A 20,468-nucleotide genomic window follows, 5' to 3' on the forward strand; every position below is an offset into this window, starting at 1 on the left:
GAGCTGCGGATCAGGCCCAGAGAGAGGCCTGGAAAGAGAAGCAGGGTCTGATCCATGGCCTCTGTGGCAGCTGTTGATCAGCCCTTGTCTCTCTCTTTCTCTCTAGGCCTGGCCAGCAGCTGCACCTCTCTTTCTCTCAGGGTCTCTGTGAGGAGTGGGCAGGAGAAGTGCCTAGGAGGTGGAGCATTTGACACTGAATGGCATTGAAACTGACCAGTCAGAACCTAATCTGGGTGAACTGTGAAGGCAGAACCTAAAGTGGGGGCTGAGGAGGGGTATAAAAGGTAATAGCTGTTTGGTGTAAGGTGTAAGAAAGCGGTTCAATTTTTTAATGACCAGTTTGGCAGTATAGTGCATATGACTGGCTATCAGTCCAGATATAAGGATTATGTATTTTTGTCTGCCAAGAGCATCTCCTTCTGCTGAAAAAGGCTCTCCCCCTGCCCCACATTTAAGAAATCCTATCCTATATAATCTATCTATACTAATAAAAGGGTAATATGCTAATTAGACTAGGTCAACTAGATGTCCGACTTCCTTCTGGACAAAGCCATGGTGGAGAGGGCAGTTGGGGACGAGATCAGGCTAGTAGAGGAGGGAAGTTAGGGGCAATCAGGCAGGCAGGCAGGCAGGCAGGCAGAAGCAGTTAGGAGCAATCAGGCAAGTATATGAGTGGTTAGAAGCCAGCAGTCCCAGATTGTGAGAGAGATGTCTGTGATTGGAGAGGGTGCAGACTGGGCTGATGGAATCCCCCTTCCCCCGTGCACGAATTTTATGCACTAGGCCACTAGTCAAGTATAATTTAAAAGAAATATGTTCCGAAGAAATAAAAGACAGAAAGGTAATGCTAGTTCTGAATTTTATCAAACTTGGTAAAACTCACTTTTTTTTTTTTTTTTTTTTTTTTTTTTTTTTTTTTTTTAGCAGTTGAACAGAATTTAAGGAAGCTCTTTTCCCTCAACTTAAATTTAAAAATCCATTTTTCTTAAGTGGAGAAGATTATGACAATGGTCCAGATTTGCCAGCCACCATTGTTTTCCCCTGGAATCATTTGAGCAAACCAAGCAAAAGATTCTCCTTTAGTTCAACTAATTTTCTTTTTCAATGCAAAAGAGATATTACCTGCTCTTTCTTTTTCACTTTACACCAAAATTGCCTAAGCAAAGCTAGCCAATGCACTGGCAAGCCAGGTTGTTATTTCCACATTTTACTAACCTGTCTCAACGTGTCCCAGGAATTGCACTGGAAAGAGGAAACTTGTCCCAGTGGGAGATGGAAATTATTTCAGCCTCAAATTGATATCTGGGTCTGAATGTTTCAAGTCTTCTCTCAATTATTCGCCCAGCTTGGTTTTGCAAAGTTGATAGCTCCTGGAGCTTCCTCAGCACACTGCTCACATAGATCCAAACCTTTGGTTATTTCATACATGTTTTCAGAGTACCTGAGCAATTTAAAGATCTATGCTAAGCCTTCCATCATTGGAGACATAAGAATAATTAAACCCTGACCTTCAGTTAGATTACAGCTTTCAAAAGGCCACAATGTATAGCATGTACATGAGGAACAAGTGGCCATGAAGGAAAGGTGTGGGCTAGAAGGCTGGATATGAGTTGAAAAAAGAATCAATCTCAAATTTTTAAATTCAAACACAGGAGATAAAGCATAAACAGGTCCAATTTTAAACTCTTTTCTGGAGGTTGTATCTAGGGTGTTAATGAGTTCTTCATGTCTCTAAGTATCTAGAGCAGTAGTTCTCAACTTTGGTGGCAGGAGGGAAGAGGGTTGGACTCTTTGAGAATTAGATGAATGTTATGGAACTCTAATATAGGAATCTCTTTCACGACCCATGTGGAAAGGGTTCCAATTCAGGGTTCGGGTTCTGGAGAAGGGCCGCATACAAATGAAAAGACTTGAGACTTGAAGAAATTCAACTTGGCGATATGGGGGGCCAGGCGGTAGTCCAACTCTAGTGGGATAACTACTCTCTGCTCTGGCCCTGCCATCCCCTTTTATTGAGGCTTTGGGAAAAACATCTTAGGCAACATAAACAGAAATTTACATGTAGCCCTTAGGCAGGAAATAACAGAAACTTACATGGAACAAACAAGGTGGAGACTGCTTCAGCTAACAATGTCTCAACTAAAGGGTGAATGGTTAGAGAAATTAAGGTTTTTGACCAGCATTCCTGGTTTCCTGTCAACATCTCTTTTAGTGAAATTGATTTGTTTTCCAGCACCCTAACCCAGAAAAGGTGCTCATGATACACACCTAAATATTTGCATGTAGTTTCAGAAGGTTCATGGACTGCATCCCTCCAAAGCCATCCATGGACTTCCAGGACAACATAATAAGAGTATTAATAATGAACATTTTTTGCATATTAGTACCTGAGTTAATTCTGTACACATACTCTTTCTTTTAATCCTTACAATAAAACTAAGACCTATGAATTTGGTCTATATGGAGCAACAAACATTTTCATAGAACGCAAAAATAGTATTGTAATATATTTTTTAAAATTTCAACCTAAGTACTATTTACAAATATATTAAATAAAAAATTATGTATAGTATTATTTTATTCTTTGGCATATTTCTCATTTGAGTGAATTTTTTTTAGTAGATTGCTGTCGTTGTTTAAAAGGTCATGAATTTTTCACAAGAATTTGTTAAGTTATATTTCACACATAAAATGGCTTTCAAAGTCTCAACACTTAATTGTAACATAAGTCATAAGTGTCATTTTCAAGGCTGGTGATAGACTTTTTGCTACCACTATAAAATATAAGTAATACGAGTAATGTCTGTTAAATTCAAAAACACTTATGTATTTATGAAATAAATAAATATATTACCTAAATTATCTGAATAGCTGATTTGTAATGACATCACTTGTTTAACTAGCTTACTAGCACGCAGTATGATGTGTATCGTCTGAGAAACAGTTACAAAATGTTTTCGTGGTTGCAAACTTTGATAAGCAGTTCTCGATAATCAGTTCTCAACAATTATTTGTTATTATTAAAGTTTAACATTATAAAATTAACAAAAATAATATAAAACTCATATCCTGGCTAAAAAGCCACATGGCCGCCGAAAACCGTATATTCCCTTCCCGTTCTTCCACCATTCCCTAGCTTATTGTGCATTCTTTTTAAAAATCAGGACTTTTTTAAAACGCCGCGCAGGACAAATTGTTAAAAATCGGGACTGTCCCCCCAAAAGTAGGACGTCTGGTCACCTTACCTATGAAGCATTGTTTCATTTGTGTACTTAATGAAACTGAGGCTCAAAAAATTAATTGCCCAAGTTAGAAGATGAATTCAAGTCAAGCCAGCCAAATCTGTGCTCTTTCAAATAACAATTGGATGAAGTAGGTAATCATCACTACCCCACCTCTATCACCACCATTTTACAGAAAAAGAAACAGAGGTCTTGGGTGGTTAAGTAACTTGCTCCAGACCATGTTGATCACAGATTAAAAGCTCGTGATAAAGAGATAGGATATAAATTAAATGCTTCCAAATCACCAGTGAGGTATACTTGTGAAGAAGGTTCTTGAAGCAAAAGGCTCAACATCTGGCTTGCACTGGATTAGTTATTTGTCTCTATGAGAAGCAAAGCTAAGGAAGACTGCAATTGGCACTGTCCTTTTGCCGTGACCCTAGAGCAGTCAGAGAAGTCCAAAAGAGGCCCAGGTCCCCAGCCTAAGTGAGTAGGAGAGAGCTGGAGGAGAGGCTCTGTGAGAACCACCTAGAAGTTCTGAATCTCAACCCAGCACCATGCTCAAAGGCTAAAATGGAGAGAGGTAAGCAGAAACTCTGACTTGTAGGAGATAATGGTGTGCCACCATGCAACCAATCAACCAATCCACCAATCCACTGCTTACTGAACAATGATGTTATGCACAGCACATGGGGAGCTCATTCATTCCTTTGGGGCAGAGATGCAAAGAAGCTGTGTAAAATGGGAGACTCAATCCTGGCCAGAATCATGTATGCATCTTCAAGTTTCCTTCACAATAGGCATCTCCAAAGAGTTGAGAATTTCTCCCCAATTGAATAAAACAATTTAGTCAGAAAGGCAAATGGCTTCTCAGTCAGCTTGCCAGCTTCTTAGTCTTGTTCTGATCTCATAAAATACATAGGAAATAAAATAAATAAAAAACAAGCCCTTCAAATGTTCCATTGTGGTAAATCCTGACTGTTAAAGAATCATCCAGAATAGAAATTGTTGTCTCATTTATCCAGCTCTTCGCAGAGCAAGTAACTTGGAAGCAGGAATTCTGGCGCTCCTGTGACTTTGGATTCCTGGCAATAAAAATACCTTAGTCTTGTTGTAGGCCCCAATAAGTGATTCTTGATAAACCTTATTATTTAAATAGAGGCCTGGTGCACAAATTTGTACACATTGAAAGAAAATTAATTAGAAGAAATATTTTAATATCTCTATTTTCCCTTTATAATAGAAGTGTCAACCAAATTCACAATCAACAGTGACAGGTGGAAATACAGCCATGCAATTGGTGCCAATTAAGAGCTTTATATGTAACTCACGTATATGAGTCAACTTAGCTTTTTATTATATTCTATATAGCTTTTTATTATATTCTATATAATAAAAAGCTAATATGCAAATCGACTGAACTGCTGAATGACCAGTCACGATGACGTGAACTGACCATTAGGGGGCAAATACTCAATGCAGGAGCTGCCCCCTGATGGTCAGTGCACTCCCACCAGGGGAGCACCATTCAGCCAGAAGCCCTGAGCCAGGCTCACAGCTGGCAAGTGCAGCAGTGGTGGTGGGAGCCTCTCCCGCCTCCATGGCAGTACTAAGGATGTCCAACCTCTGGCTTAGGCCTGCTCCTTGTGGGTAGTGGGCCTACGCCAGCAGTCAGACATGCCCTGAAGACTCTCAGACTGTGAAAGGGTGTAGGCTGGGCTGAGGGACCACCCCCCACACACAGTGCACAAATTTCATGCATCAGGCCTCTAGTATAAAATAAACTTGCTTAACTAGACTGCTTTTTTATTTAGCTAAACTTTTTCCAGTCCAGTTGAAGCACCCCAACTTCTCTTTCAGGTAATTGTCAGCCATACAGCAGTAAATATCAACATGAAACAGATTATTATTGTAGATCACGCAGGGAGAACAAAGAATAAAATATTTAACTGCAGCATTGTTTGACTATATTCTTCACAGTGAGAAAATCTGAAGTCATATTCAAGGTCCACCATTTCTTACTTCTTTTCAGTTGGGTCAAGTTTCCAAACATTCTAAATCTCTATTTTCCAGCAAATTAAAAGAAAATAGGATTCCAATGAGTCTCCTACTTACCTACTCCAGGACTTCTGTGAGGATCAAATGAGAGGAGGCATGAGAAAATGCTTCACAGACATTTGGTTAAAGTGTAAAATGTTTGCACCTGAGCTGAAGAAACCCCAAGAAGGCTAGTCACTAGGGAGAGGAAGCTGGGTATTGCTACATATCATCATTACCAGGCATTTATTTCTGGGCTGCATTTTGCACCCTGGGGTCTCGGTAATGTTGGCTGCAATTTGCTGTGCTATCATTCTGGAGTGGTAGTGGGGCCTATGTCTCACTTGGGGGATGACAAGTGTTGCTTTGTGGCCACCAGGTCCATGCTGCCATTTCTTTGTAAATGGCCAATGCACATCATGGCAGCCTCTGCATTGAGCATCTTCTCCCTGGTGGTCATGTGCATCATAGCTACAGGTCAGACAGTTGGACACTTAGCATATTAGCCTTTTATATATACAGATGGTCACTCTTTTTTTTTTTTTTTTAAATAATGTATCACCCATGGGTGCAAAAGCCCTGAGAAAACAACTACTCTTCCCCAAAGTACTCTATACCCAGAGTGGGCAACTACTTCAATATGTCCTACAAGAACAGGGCAGCATTTTTCCTGTAAGGTGCTCTGTTTATAATGTCTAGTGGTTTCCACCTACCACCTGCTTTTGTTTAGAATGCCTGCCCTTCACAAAGTGGACATTCTTAAGTATGTCGACAGGCCTTCAGAAACCAGCCTGGTAATATCTTGCCATGAAAATAACCCAGCTTATAAGAAAGCTGATGTTACACTCAAAATCTTAGGTTTCTCTGCTTATTAAACATTGTTTTGTAACATTTATGTGGGAAGGGGCAGCTGAATAGCATTTTAGGGGTGAATTATAAGACATGTCTACACAGCTTTAGCTATCCAATTAATTCAGAGTGAAACACCTGCTATAAGTATGTCATCCAAATTAATAAAGGTCATACTGTGGAGCCTTCTGTGATGTTGACCCTGGTGGTGGGAGCAGGGCAAAAACCAGACACCATGGCTGGCACTGGCACTTCTAGACTTGAGCTCCCCTTGGTTTTCTCTCTCATGAGTCCCATATCAGTTCCCACAGTAGCACATTCCAATGCCTTACCATCTACCCTTTGCATAAGGGACTGTTTTCATAAACAACCAAAGTCAATCTTTGAGTAATTGAAAGGCATCTCGCCTTAGTCAAAAGAAACATGGAAATACTGTTCACCACTCCCTGCATAGCACACCCCTTTGTGAATAAAATACTATTGTTAAATCACCAGGCAGCCTTCTCCTTTAACCTTTAAATCTTATTTCTCAAACTTTTAATCATTCTTGAAGCTCTCACCTGAACTTTGAGTCCTTTGCATCTCTCTAGATTCATTTAACTCAAAGCTGGATGCAAAATTCTAGTAAGGTTCTGAGCAGGGCTAAATGTAATAAGAATTACGTTGTGGTTTCTAATCATGGTTTGCTCTTATACTTGATTTCCAGATGAGAGTACTTTATTGTTGACACATGATTAGCCAGGGTGCATACGATTATTTAGGATATTTTTCAGCTCCACGTGCAAGTACCCTGCCAGTGCTCATCACAGATTTTCCTCAGGAAGCACATTGCCCTTTGTCTCTTCTGAACTTCACTTTTGCTGGTTTCTCTTCATGTCTCTAAGCTACAATTTTGAATTCTGAAACATAGCAAGAAGCTGATTCCTAATGTCTAATGAATCTATGTGATACTTAAAGATACGTCCTCTCTTTCTACTGCCTCCCTGAGAACTCCCTCCCATCTTCAGCAATAACCTTGAGAGCTTTTTGCCAAAGCTCTTAAAATCCTTTATTCAATCCATCTTCTTTGGAGCCTCACGAGTCAAATTGTGGACCATGTACCAAGAACATCAACATTAGCTAGAGGCTTGTAAGAAATGCAGAACCTCAGGCCTCACACCACATCTACTGAGTCAGAATATGAATTTTAATAATACTATCAGCTAATTCATATGGAGAATAAAGAGTGAGAAATACTAGTTTATATTCCCATCTTATAAAAAAGACCATTTTTTAATTAAAACATTTTCCAAATTATAGTTAGTAATGCATCTATTTCTTTATCTGCCTATTAGTCCCACCAGAGGGTTCTGAGAGAGTTGCTAGTTGTGTAGGGAAAATGATTTAGAAAGTAAAGATTATATAGTTTTTATGAAAATTTATTTTAATTAAACATTTATTGAGTACCTAATGTGAATTCAGCTATTTGTTATAAGCTATGTAAATATGCACAAGATAGGTCCCATCCTCAAATAATTTACAATTAGTAGTGCACATACCAAGAATTATATAGTAAGTGGTTTAAGCAATGCACTATGTGCATGGCCAGAGTGACTCAGTTGGTTCAGGAATGATGAACTTATCAACTGTGTGAAATATTGTGGATAGTAATGATATAGGATAATGTACACGTTAATTTCATGGGATGGTTCACTCCTTTCATCCTACACACAGAAAGAATGCCAGTTCAATTCCTGGTCAGGGTGCATACCTGGGTTATGGGTCCGATTCCCTGTCTGGTCACATACAGAAGGCATCCCATGAATGTTTCTCACATCAATGTCTATCTGTCTGTCTATCTATATCATCTACCTCTTTCCCTTCCTCTTTCTAAGTATAGCCTCAGATGAAAATTTTAAAAAACACAAAACATAATGTGCTATGAATTCAAAGGAAGAAGAATGTGGTAGATATTTACTCCTGAGGAAATAACAATTCCCTGTTCTCAGAGGGTCCTCCAGTAGCCATGCATGCCCCCTCCACAGATGGCTGATTTCACTGGAAATGATTAGTGTGAGAAGAAAACTAACACAACCTCCCATCAGCAAATCTACCACTGTCCTGCCTCTGTGTCCTCTGTCCTGTCCCAGTGGATGAATTCTCTCTGCTCTGCCAACTGTAAACAAAGTCAACTATGTATTTCATCACCAAAAAGTATTTATTCAGGAAAAATAAAGAATTGCAATTTGGTACATGCAAACATGCAGAGAGAAAGAAGAAGCAAGAAGCTCTTTTCACAGAGGGAGAAAGGATATAAGGGGAGAGGCTGCTGTAACCATAGTGCTCTGTTGTAAACAAGAGTTCTTACTATAAAGCTTCTGCAGTGGACATAGTGTGTGAGAGCTCCTCCCACAGGCACTCCCAATTTCTGCCTAAGGTTAATGTCTCTGCCATAAATTCTGACAGTTCCCACCCAGGGGTACTCAGTACTGAATCCTATCTCCTCTTGCCTACTCAAAGGCTTTGTTCCTGCAATTATTTTCTCTTTCCCCTGCATCCTCAATTTCCTTTCAAGTCTATCAGCTTATCAACCAAGAATGATTTTGCACCCTCCAAGAAACATTTGACAATGTCTGGAAATACTTTTGTTGTCAGGACAAGGAACTGCAACTAGGACCCAGTAAGAAGGTGTAGAGCATGGTTAAGAAACCCTATACTAGATCCTTCTCATTCAGCACACGAATGTGATACAATTACCCTGTTATGGACTGAATTGTGTGCTCCCAAATCCATATGTTGAAGCCATAAACCCTAATATGACTGCATATTGAAAGAGCACCCTTCATTGAGGTTAAATGTAGTCATAATGGTGTGGGCCTAACTGGATAGGGCTGATGTCCTTGTAAGAGGAGAAAATCTCTCTCTTTCCATGGGCACAGAGGAAAGTCCACATGAGGACACAGCAAGAGGCAGCATGTGCAAGCCAGGAAGAAAAGTCTCACCAGATACCAACTTTGCTTGGATTTCTAGCCTCTGGAACTCTGAAAAAACAAATTTCTGTTGTTTAGGTGTCCTGGTCTATGGTATTTTATTACTGTATCCTGAGCACACTAATAGAAACCCATTTTAATAATCTTCCACAATCCAAATGATGAATGGGGGGGGAGGGAGTGGTATATCCTTCTGATGAAATACTTTTCAGCAGTAAAAAGGAACAAAATACTGATACATGCTATAACATGAATAGATATTATGCTAAGTGAAATAAGCCAGACACAAAGGACAATATGAGGCATGACTTCATTTACATAATTTTCCTAGGAAAGGCAAATCTTTAGATTTGAAAAGTAGTAGGACCTGGATTTACTGTAAATGGGCAGAAGGACTTTATTTCAGTAAGGAAATATTCTAAGATGGATTTTGATTATGAGTGCAAAATTGAGAAACTTAAAATTGTTCAATTGCACACTTAAAATGGTTGAATATCATAGTATACTAGAGGCCCAGTGTACAAAATTTGTGCACTTGGGGTGGGGCACTCTTTCAGCCCAGCCTGTGCCCTCTCACAGTCTGAGACCCCTTGGGGAATGTCTGACTGCTGGCTTAGGCCCGTTCCCTGCAGGGCCTAAGTTGGCAGTCAGACATCCTTAGTACCGCTGTGGAGGCAGGAGAGACTCTCACCACCACCAGCACACCATGAGTCTGATTTCTGGCTGAGCGGCACTCCCCCTGTGGGAGTGCACTGACCACCATTGAGCATCTTGTGGTCAGTGCATGTCATAGCAACCGGTTGTTCTGCCATCAGGCCGAAACTGGCTCTCTGATATCCCCCAAGGGGTCCTGAATTGCAAGACGGTGCAGGCCAGGTGGGGGGATCCCACTGGTGCACTATCAGGGCCTGGGAGGGACACAGGAGGTTGGCTAGCCAGGGAGGGACTGGAGGAGGGATCCAGGGTGTGTTCAGCCCGTCTTGATCAGTCCTGATCAGCTGAACCCCAGCAGAAAGCTAACCTACCCGTCAGATTGTCTGCCCCTTGGTGGTCAGTGCACATCATAGCAAGCAGTTGAGGATCCTTAGCATATCATTAGCATAGTACACTTTGATTGGTTGAACAGATGACCAGACACTTAGCATATTAGGCTTTTATTAGATAGGATAAAGTACACCTTAATAAATGTGTTTAAAATCAAGTTAAGTTTAAAAGATTTTTTAAATATTTAAAATGTTTTCTAATCCTCTTGCCTCTCCAACTACCAGACCATTTCTCAGCTCCCATTTGCAAACCCCTCCAGCATGTTTTTGAAATCCATTATCCCACATTCTCACCCTCTATTCTCCCTAGTCCACTTCATCCAGGTCTTCTCATTAAACCCCAAAGACCGTCGTCACATGGCCAAATCTGATGGGCAGTTTTCATTACTATCCACAGCATTTCACACAGTTGATAAGTTCATCATTCCTAAGGCACTTCTGTCCCTTGGCTTTCAGGCCACCACCCACTCCTGATACTCCTCGACCTTCAGTGGCTGCCTCATCTCAGCCTCCACTGCTGAATCTTCTCATCTCCTGACCTCTGAGTATCAGAGGTGCTCCTGGGGTGGTCCTCAGACATATTCTTCATCTTCACTCACTTAAGTGGGCTTATTCCTTTATGCTTTCCAATGGCATGTACCACTATTTATATCTCCATTCCACATGCTTCCCTGAACTCCAGACTGCCGAGGCTGATAAATCTCCCTTGGATGTGTAATAGGCAACTCAAACTTAAACTGTCCAAAACTGAGCTCGTGATGCCCCCTCATTCCTAACCCATACCTCCTTTATGTGCCAGATCCAGTGTAAAGAGCCGCACTATTCACTTGCTTGTTGAAGCCAAAATCTTGGAGACATCTTTAACACTGTATACTATCCCCACCCATACCACCATCAAATTCAGTCTGATCTCTCTGAAAATGTATTCCAACCCAATCACCGCCAGCCCTCCACTACACCATTTGCCCAAACTGCCATCATCGCTTGCCTAGACTTTTGCAGTAGCCTCCCAAGCAATCGTTCTTCCATTCTGCTCCCTCAAGTCTGCTTCCCACACAGCAGCCAGAGCAACGCAAGTAAAATATAAGTGCGGCTACCACTTGTTTCCCCTGGAAGGTGGTCTGTCCCCTGTGGAAGTGATGGTACACTTTGAGCAAAAAGAGAGGAGAATGCATGCCGAAACCGGTTTGGCTCAGCGGTAGAGCGTCGGTCTGCGGACTGAAAGGTCCCTGGTTCGATTCCGGTCCAGGGCATGTACATTGGTTGCTGGCACATCCCCGGTCTGGGGGGTGCAAGAGGCAGCTGGTCAATGTTTCTCTCTCATCGACGTTTCTGGCTCTCTGTCTCTCTCTCTCTCTTCCTCTCTGTAAAAAAAAATCAATAAAATATATTTAAGAGAGAGAGAGAGAGAGAGAGAGAGAGAGAGAGAGAGAGAGAGAGAGAGAGAGGAGAATGCTGCATGACACCCACACACTCCACCCCAAGGTCATTCCTTCTGCAGTCACCAAGTTGGCAGTTGTGGCCAAAGGGGCTACCATATGAGCAGGAGCCGGTGCTGTGAACACAGCCACCCCAAACCTGAAGGCCAAGATAGGAGCAGCCCTCCTCCCTAGAGGAGGCGGCTAGCATGGCAGGGGAGGAGGGGCCGTAGGGCCTCGGGGTCCCACCATGGTGGTGGCGGGGCGGTGTCCAGCCCCTCCACAGAGGGCAGCAGAGACATCGGGTCTGAGATGCAGAGCTAAAGGCTCAAAGCTGGAGCCTCCTCTCATCATCTTTCAGAGGGGCAGCAGCAGGAGCAAACGGGTGGAAGTCAGGGGTGCAGGGAAGAATGGGGAGAGGCGGAACCCACCATGGGAGCTCCCTCACCACAGGCTGCCCCCACCAGAGGGGACTGAAAGACAATGGCTGAGCAGCCCAGTGACAGCCATGGCTCCCGCCCTCACTGGCCGCCTGAAGGAGGCTGGCCTTCCCCAGCGAGGAGCGGACACGGCCCGGCTTGCGGGTGACAGAGAGCAGGCGGCTCTGCCTTGAAGACAGCACAGCCGCCCGCGCAGCGGTCATGGCCACGGCTGGGGGGCGAGGGGGGGGACATCCGAAGCAGGGGAGCAGCAGGCGGCCGGCGGAATCCTGCTGCAGCTGCCACATCCGGCCCCAGGCGGTAACCTTGGACCCTGTGAGACAGGAGCCAGAGCAGGAAGCAGCAGAGGCTCAGAACAGAGCTCCCTGTGCCCCAGCTCGCCTCACTGCGGTACAGAGAAGGAACCGAGATGAAAGCAGCTCTGAAGGACGCCGTCCTCTCCCGGAGCCCGCGTCCCATAGCCCAGTAGTGACCTCACAGAGCAAGTTCCCACCCTCCAGGGGTGCCCCTACCTCACACCTTCACCAGAGAGCCTTCCCTCTGCAGCCCTGGCTCGGTTTCCCGCGCTGTCCCCTCCTCCTCCAGTCCCCCTGCTCCCCTCCCCGGAACACCTGAACGCAGACTTTCTGTCCAGGACCTGGGCTAAGGGGGCAGCAGTCCCGTCCCCTGGGGCGCTCAGGGACAGAGGCGGGGTGCTCTGATGGTTGGCAAACACAATCGGAAAGTCTGTCCTGTGACTGTGATTCCGGAGATCCGAGCTCTGGAGGAACGCTCACGCGTGGCCCAGGAGACAGCGGGAATGTTCTAGGAAAGTACTTTGTAGCAGCAAACTCGGGGCCTCCAAACAGGAGAACAGAGATGGAGTGGAGGCTACACGGTGGGACTGCACCAGAGTGAAAGGGGAGCAGTGACACCGTAGCTAGCTGCACGTCCCGTGCTGTTGAGCGAACCAGCAGTGACAAGAAATGTACGGGGCAGTTCAAAGAGAAGAAGCGTATAGGTTAAGGGCACATGCTTGGCATAACAGAAGAGAAAGGAGGGCATGAAAAACACAGAAGTCATGGGTGAGGATATTGCAAGGTGGGGAGAGGGGCATGTGATTGGGAGGCACACAGAGGCTTCAACAGAGCTGGGGATTGCATTTCTAACGTGGTGAAGTGCTGGTACCCAGGTGCTTCCTAGCAAGCCTTTTCACAGTTTAACACCCCTGAAGTCAGGGTGGTTTTTAAATTGCTGTCAGCCAGATGGCAGCTGTGATATACTTGTGTCACCTTAGAAATGCTTTGAACAATTTCTATCACTTATGCTTTTCTTTTTTATGTATGCACAAGCAGAATATACAACAAAACAGAAAAGTAATAAGAAGACATGTAAGTCAGATCGCATTCTCTACCTCAGAACTTCTTAATGGTGTCCCATCACACTTAGTCTGAGTCAAAATTCTTACAGGACCTGTAAGGCCTTCTCTGCCTCCTCTGGGCTCTCTTCCCTGACCCTCTCTCCTGATGATGGTTCTTCAGCCTGGCCTCCTTGCTCTTCTCTGGGCATGCCAACCACAGTTCTGCTTCAAGGCCTTTGCAGCTTCTGTTCCCTGCCTGGAATGCTCTTGCCCTCCGTATCCCACAATTCTCCCATTTATGAAGACACTCAATGAACCTCACAGTCTCTTAACCCTGATTGCAAATTTAAAATGTAGAAAATTTCAGAAAGGCAAAAGAAAAAAAAGAAAGAAAGAAAGAAAGAAAGAAAGAAAGAGAGAAAGAAAGAAAGAGAGAAAGAAAGAAAAAGAGAAAGAAAGAAAGAAAATTCTAGAAAGTACAAGACTTATTTCAGTTGAAAAATTTCATGACTTAAACAAATATTCAAAATTGATTTCTTGGTCAAATTTAGCATTACCAATGAGAAAAACTGATATCATGAGCCTCCTGGCAATTACACAACAGAAGTTTACACTTCACCTGGGAAGTATTCTTGCCCAAAATTTTTACTTTAATCAAATAATGAAGACACATATAAATCCAGATTGTGATGTGTTTTACAGAACAACTGGTCTGAACTCATCAAAATTGCCAGTACGATAACAACAAAAGAGGAGGAGACTGTTTCAGATCAAAGAAAGTAAAGAAACATAATAACTAAATACACTCAATAAATATTGATGAAACCCCAAGGGGGAAATCTACAAAGGATCACTGAGAGACAATTGGAAAAATATGAATATGAACTATATGTTACATTACATTGAATTAAGGGTTTTCTTAGGTGTTAACATAGCATTAAGAACATGTAGGAGACTGTTGCTGTTCTTAGAGTACATATGTGGAAGTATGTAGAGGGAACATCATGACACCTGTAATTTTCAAATATTTCAACAACAAAAATGGGGCAGGGTGGAACAAACGTGGCAAGATGTTAACAACTGATAAATCTAGGTAAAAATATTATTGATGTTCATTACTTGCTTTCAACTTTTCTATATGTTTAAAATTTCAAAATAAAATGATTTTTTAAAAATCAGTTTTTTTTTTCTGAATCATACCTAAGAGAAATGTTTTACAAAACATTTCTCTTAGGTATGATACAAAAGAAATATTATACAAAAGAATATTATGGCCTTTTCAATGTTTTAAATAACTTACATATTTGAAAAATAAAAATGAAAATAAATACAACAACCACACAAAATCTTACCATTGAATTGACTGATGAACCTAACAAGGAGTAAGATATTGATGGGATTTTGATGTATGGTGTTGGAATTAAACCCTTAAATTGTTTTATAAATTCTAGTATTTTACCCACTGAGTTGCTGTAACACTTCCAACAATAGTCAGCTGGATATTTTTATAAAACTTTGAAGCTGTCAGGATCTATTTAAATTTTTTTATTATTATTTGAGAGAGAAAGAGGAAGGAAAAGAGGGGGAGAGAGAGAGAGAGAGACATGAGAGAGAAATGTCACCTGCCTCCCCCATGCAGACTGACCATGGATCAAGCCCACAGTCTTGGCATGTTCCCTGACCACGAATTGAAGCAGTGACCCTTCAGTGAACAGGATGACACCCAACCCACTGATGCAGCTGGACAGGTTAGAATCTATTTAATTTTGCCAATATATCTCATCAATAGAGAATGAAACTACTTAACATTAGAATTTATTTTAAAACTACTTAAGGACTATAAATTCATAAGAAAGACTATAAAATATAGTAATCATTTCTAGAGAAAGCAAAATATTGAAATAGTAAACACTGAAAATGTCCTTCAAAAAGTGGCTTCCATGACAGAAAGACGTAACTATTTTACAACAAAAAAAAATTAACTCAAAAATTTCTAATTATAATGATTTAAAACTTGAACTATCATTTTATGTTTAATAATTTGATTTGTATAATTCTCTTAGAATGACTTCATTGTAATTATTCTTTGTAATATTAATGAGAAATAAATAATATACTTTTTTTTCTTCTTATTCAAGGAAGGACTGCTGCTCTCTCATTCACACAAAAGCACTGGGTTGTTATCAGTCCTGGTCAGGTTATGTGAGTAAAGAAACAGTAATGGTTGTTTGACCCAGTGATCCCACTTCTGGGAATAAATCCTAAGAATCTCTAAACATCAACCAGAAAGAATATATGCACCCTATGGTCATAGCAGCACAATTTACAATAGCTAAGAACTGGAAACAGCCCAAGTGACCATCAGTAGATGAGTGGATAAAAGAGCTGTGTTACATTTACACAAAGGAATATTATGCCGGCTGTTAAAAAAAAGGGGGGGGGATCTCTTACCCTTTGCTACAGCATGGATAAACCTGGAGATTATTATGCTAAGCAAAATAAGACAATCAGAGAAATACAAATATCACATGCTCTCACTTACATGTAGAATCTAAAGAACAAAATAGATCCGGAGGTATGGATGCATGGAACAGAATAACAAATCTCAGTGTGGGCAGGGGGGAATAGGAAAAGATTAACCAAAAAGCATATATACATATATTCATTATCTGTGTACACAACAATAACATGGGGAAGGCCTGGGGTAGGCCAAGGTGGAGGGGGACAAAAGGGAGAAAATGAGAGATTTCTGTAATAGTGTCAACAGTAAAATAAAATTTAAAAAGTAGAAACAATAAAATGGTAAGGATAGTGACAAGAATAAAATAAATGAATAAAATACAGACAATGGAATAACAAATTTAAATCTGCATTATTAGTACATTGGTAGGTATTTTTAAATCAAGTACCAATTAGCTTTGTAATCTTTGAAATACTGCTTGCATGTTTTGTTTCTTCTTAAGTCATTTAAAACAACCAAGAGTACTTGATAATATTAGGTTTATGAGCACCCAAATTAAATTTGCAGTCAATATTTACATTTGGAGGAAACAAATTTGTGGAAATTCATAAGGTTTTTTTATTTAATCATTGTGTAACTAGTGGCTAATATTTAGATGAATGTTGATTGTTTGAAGATTAATAAATTGAATCATCAACAAAGTAGAAATTATATTGAATATTTGAATATTTCTCACCATTCACAAAAAAGCCAGGGAAATTCCAAGATTCAGCACATCCAGGAATTGACACATGGGTCACATATAAAGGGCTCGTGGGCTAGGAGGGAGCCTGGCGTAAGGACTCTTCCCAAGAGGGACATTTTACACTGGATGGTGACCAGCCACGGCAGCCAGGTCCCCTTCCTTGAGTTTGACTCTAGGAGAAGCAGAATCAACTGTTCACGTGTAAAAGCAGACAGACATAAAAGAGCAGAAAGGTGGTTGTGTGCAAAACGAGTGAAGTCACTACAGTAAAGATAAACCTGCTTCCAGGGGAGCAGCAAGGGGTCTGGTCACCATAAGTGCTGTTAAGTCCCCAACTGCTCCTGGGCCCTAAACATCAATAAGAAATCATCTAGGATTCAATGAGAAACCCCTACAGTGATTTCCTGTGTGTTCCACTTCTCTCCGTAGTTGGGAGACCCATGGAGATCCCCAAGTCCCAACTGTGTAGTAACAAAGTGAAATCTAGTGTACAAGCCATGGAGGAAACATAGGGAGCATCTTCCATTGTCAGCAGTGCTGTTTTAAGCACCAAGGGTAAAAAAAAAAAAAAAAAAAAAAAAATTCCTTATTCAACCTCAAGACACTTGTATAATAATCTAGCAATTAAACAGTATTTACAAAAAAGCCAAGTGCTATGGGGGCACCTAAAAGGGAATGATTAATGCCTCAGGAGCCAGAGAAGGAGGAAATGAGATTGGGAAAGACTCCACAGAAAATGGGTCCTTCTGGTTGGCCTTGAAAATCACCATAAATGATTTTACCAAGATCACTGCAAAAAAATGATATAGGGGCACCTTAATCTGGGAGGTTAGAGGAAAGACTTGAGCTCAGTTGCCTGCTTCAAATTGTGATCTTACCACTTACTAGCTGTATGATGTGGAGCAAGCTACTGTGTTTCCCCGAAAATAAGACATCCTCCGAAAATAAGACCTAGAGCAACTTTGGAAGAAAAAATTAATATAAGACACTGTCTTATTTTCGGGGAAACAGGGTACTTAACCTAGCTGTCCCTCAGTATTCTCACCTGTAAAATGAGTAGCACTTAATAATATTAGCTTCTATTACCACCACATGCTAATATGACAGCACCAACTCTCCCTCCTTCCTTCTGCTTTTAGTAATATTGAGGACACTTCATTCTCTGTGTCCTGCCCTGCAGCTGTGGCCAGGCACATCCAGGCCCCCTCTTTTCCAGCACTGCAGCGTGCTCCCAGTATCTTCCCTACATCAGACACTTCCTCCGTCAGGCCCTCCGCAGCCTCACCTGGTCAAAGAGGAACCTCAACAGGACCTCCTAATCTCGTGACACATTCAAAGCCAAATCTATCCTCTGCTACCTTGTGCATGTTAAACTCTGAAACAGTCTTTTTATCTGTAAAATGAGGATGACAGCCCTAACCTCACAAGGCTATTATTGTAAGGTTTAAATAAAAAAAAATAATAAGTATACAAACCTATTGACTCAGCACCCAACACAAAACACCTGCTCAATACATATTAGCATTAACAAACAAAAAAAAAAGCAATAATCTAACAGTGGTATATACATTGTTATGTGTGTGTTTGTTTTTCTAGCAAGAGAGTCATAGTTTTTATCAAATTACCAGAGACCGAGCTGGTCCGGAGGTAGTGAGTTATCACAAATGGTTGTACACAGTCAGTTACAAATTACCAGAGATCTCCAGACAGAAGGCACTCTTGCTCAGACTGGAAGGGACGTCCTCTCCTCCTCTGCACCCCTCTCCTAAGGGGTAAACTCCTTGGAACGAGTGAAACTGAAGAGAGAGCCTCCACAGACCGTGTCTTCCACTGATAGTGCCACTCACTGTGAGGGAAGACAGACGTGACTCTGGAAAAAATTGGAAAGTGAGCCAAGTAGGAACCCCAAACTTTCCTCTCTCCTCCCTCCCTCAACCCCAGCTCCCAGGGCCCCGCATTGATCAGCTCCCTGTCCCATCTAAACTTATTCCCAGCAAAGAATCTGAGACATTCATTGGCCCTGGGACCAAGATGAAAAAAACACACAAAATTCCCAACTCAAAAGGATGAAGATCTAATTAGGGAATCACAGACTTTGAGAATGCCAGGGAGGACAAAATGCTGCTACCAGGAGATGTCCTCAGGCCACTGTAATGAGACCTCACGGGGCTGCCCCTGCTGTGACAGTCTGTGAATGACCAGAACAGGAGGTGAAGATGAAAATTAATGTCTGTGTGCTACAAATGAAATTAAAATGTAAAGGACAAGACTAACAGCCTTAACAAAGAATGAGGTGGGTGTATATGATCTGAGGTGAAAAGACACATTAAGTGGAAAAAAACAAGACATAGATCAGTATGCATAAAATCAATATACATGTATATATTTGTATACATGGAAAATTCCAGAAAGATACAAAGTGAATTGGTAAAAAAATGGCTACCTCTGGGGAGAGAGCCGTGGAGAACTGGAAATCTGGGGTGGAAGAAAGACTTGTTTTTGCGTTTTCACTTATATTCTTTTAAACTATTGTTTGTTTTTGGTTTTTATCATATCACTTTTTTTAATTTAAAAAATAGGTTTGAAAAGATAGCATGATGAACTCAGTGAACTATGGAATCTTTTGATAAAACCAACAGCATGAAATATATTTTGAAGGCTGGTGAGAGATCACTGTTAACAACAAAACAGGTGCATTGAGACAGGCTCATGCTCAAAACCTTTGCTAGGATGCAGAATGCGGGTTAGATCCTGTGATGTAGTCATTAAAGCAACTGGAGTGCCAGGAAAATGGAAAGGAAAAATCCCCAATGCTTGAACTGCTTTCTTAACAATATAGATTTTATCCACTACTTTCCCTCACTTTTTGGAGGAAGAGAAAGGGTTTCAGGAAGTTGTTTTCTCTTTTGTCACACTGTACCCCTCCCCTCCCTGCTGAGCCTGCCCTTGGTCCTGAGCCCCAGGGAGCACTGCACAGGGCAGCGCCTTGTTCCTTACAGAGAGAAGCTCCCCAGCCAGCTGGGAGTCACAGCATTCATGTCAGCCAGACAAACGCCACCGAGCCAGTGTGTGGTGTGAGGTGTGGAAGTGAGTGCCTGACGGATCACCAGGCTCATGATTTCAGGGACCTCTCTGGGAATGTTTCTGCTTTGGGGATGTGGTGATTACATTTGTTGCTGCAGAACAAAACAAAAACCTCACAAATCCTAAAAATTAGAAATTTCCCAGTGAGGGGGAAAACCTCACCTCTCCACCAGCCAGACGCCACCATCAATCCTCAAAGGTGTTGCGAACAGCAAGAGAAAGTGCTCCTGGAGAAATTACTTAGAGATATTCCGTTTCACCAAATACTACAGAACTACAATTAAACTATTTTTTTTAAGTTGGCTTTGAAAAGACACTATTACATCGAAAATACTCATATCATCTAGGCACCATGTAAATAAATTAGTGAACTATAAAGGCAACTGACAAACATTTGAAGGCAAATGGATCAATGAGATCAGACAGTAGATTTCACATTGCACGCGATTTCCTGGTGAATTTGCTTTAAGCATGTTGGCTCAAACACACCGGTGACATTTGTTAAGATACAGATCCAGAGAACCAAATTAATCTGTCAAGGAGTCTACTGCATTTGGCACTGTGGGACATAACAGGGAGATTCTCTGTCCTTAAGGAATTAATCTTTTTTTTTTTTTTTTTTTTTTTTTTTTTTTTTTTTTTTTTTTTTTTTTTTTTTTTTTTTTTTTTTTTAGAGATGCATCTATATAAATGCACTGCAACAATTAGAATTATTCAGTATAGTGAGCAAGATCAAAGTTAAATGTTTTATTTTTATTCAAATTAACATCTATAAACAGTTCACAATATGTGCCAGGCATTATGCTTAATACTTCAAATTCATCATCTCATTTAATTTCCATCTCATCTCGCTGAGGCA

The sequence above is a fragment of the Pipistrellus kuhlii genome, unplaced genomic scaffold, assembly GCF_014108245.1.
Source record: "Pipistrellus kuhlii isolate mPipKuh1 unplaced genomic scaffold, mPipKuh1.p scaffold_m20_p_2, whole genome shotgun sequence".
Classification (NCBI taxonomy): Eukaryota; Metazoa; Chordata; class Mammalia; order Chiroptera; family Vespertilionidae; genus Pipistrellus; species Pipistrellus kuhlii.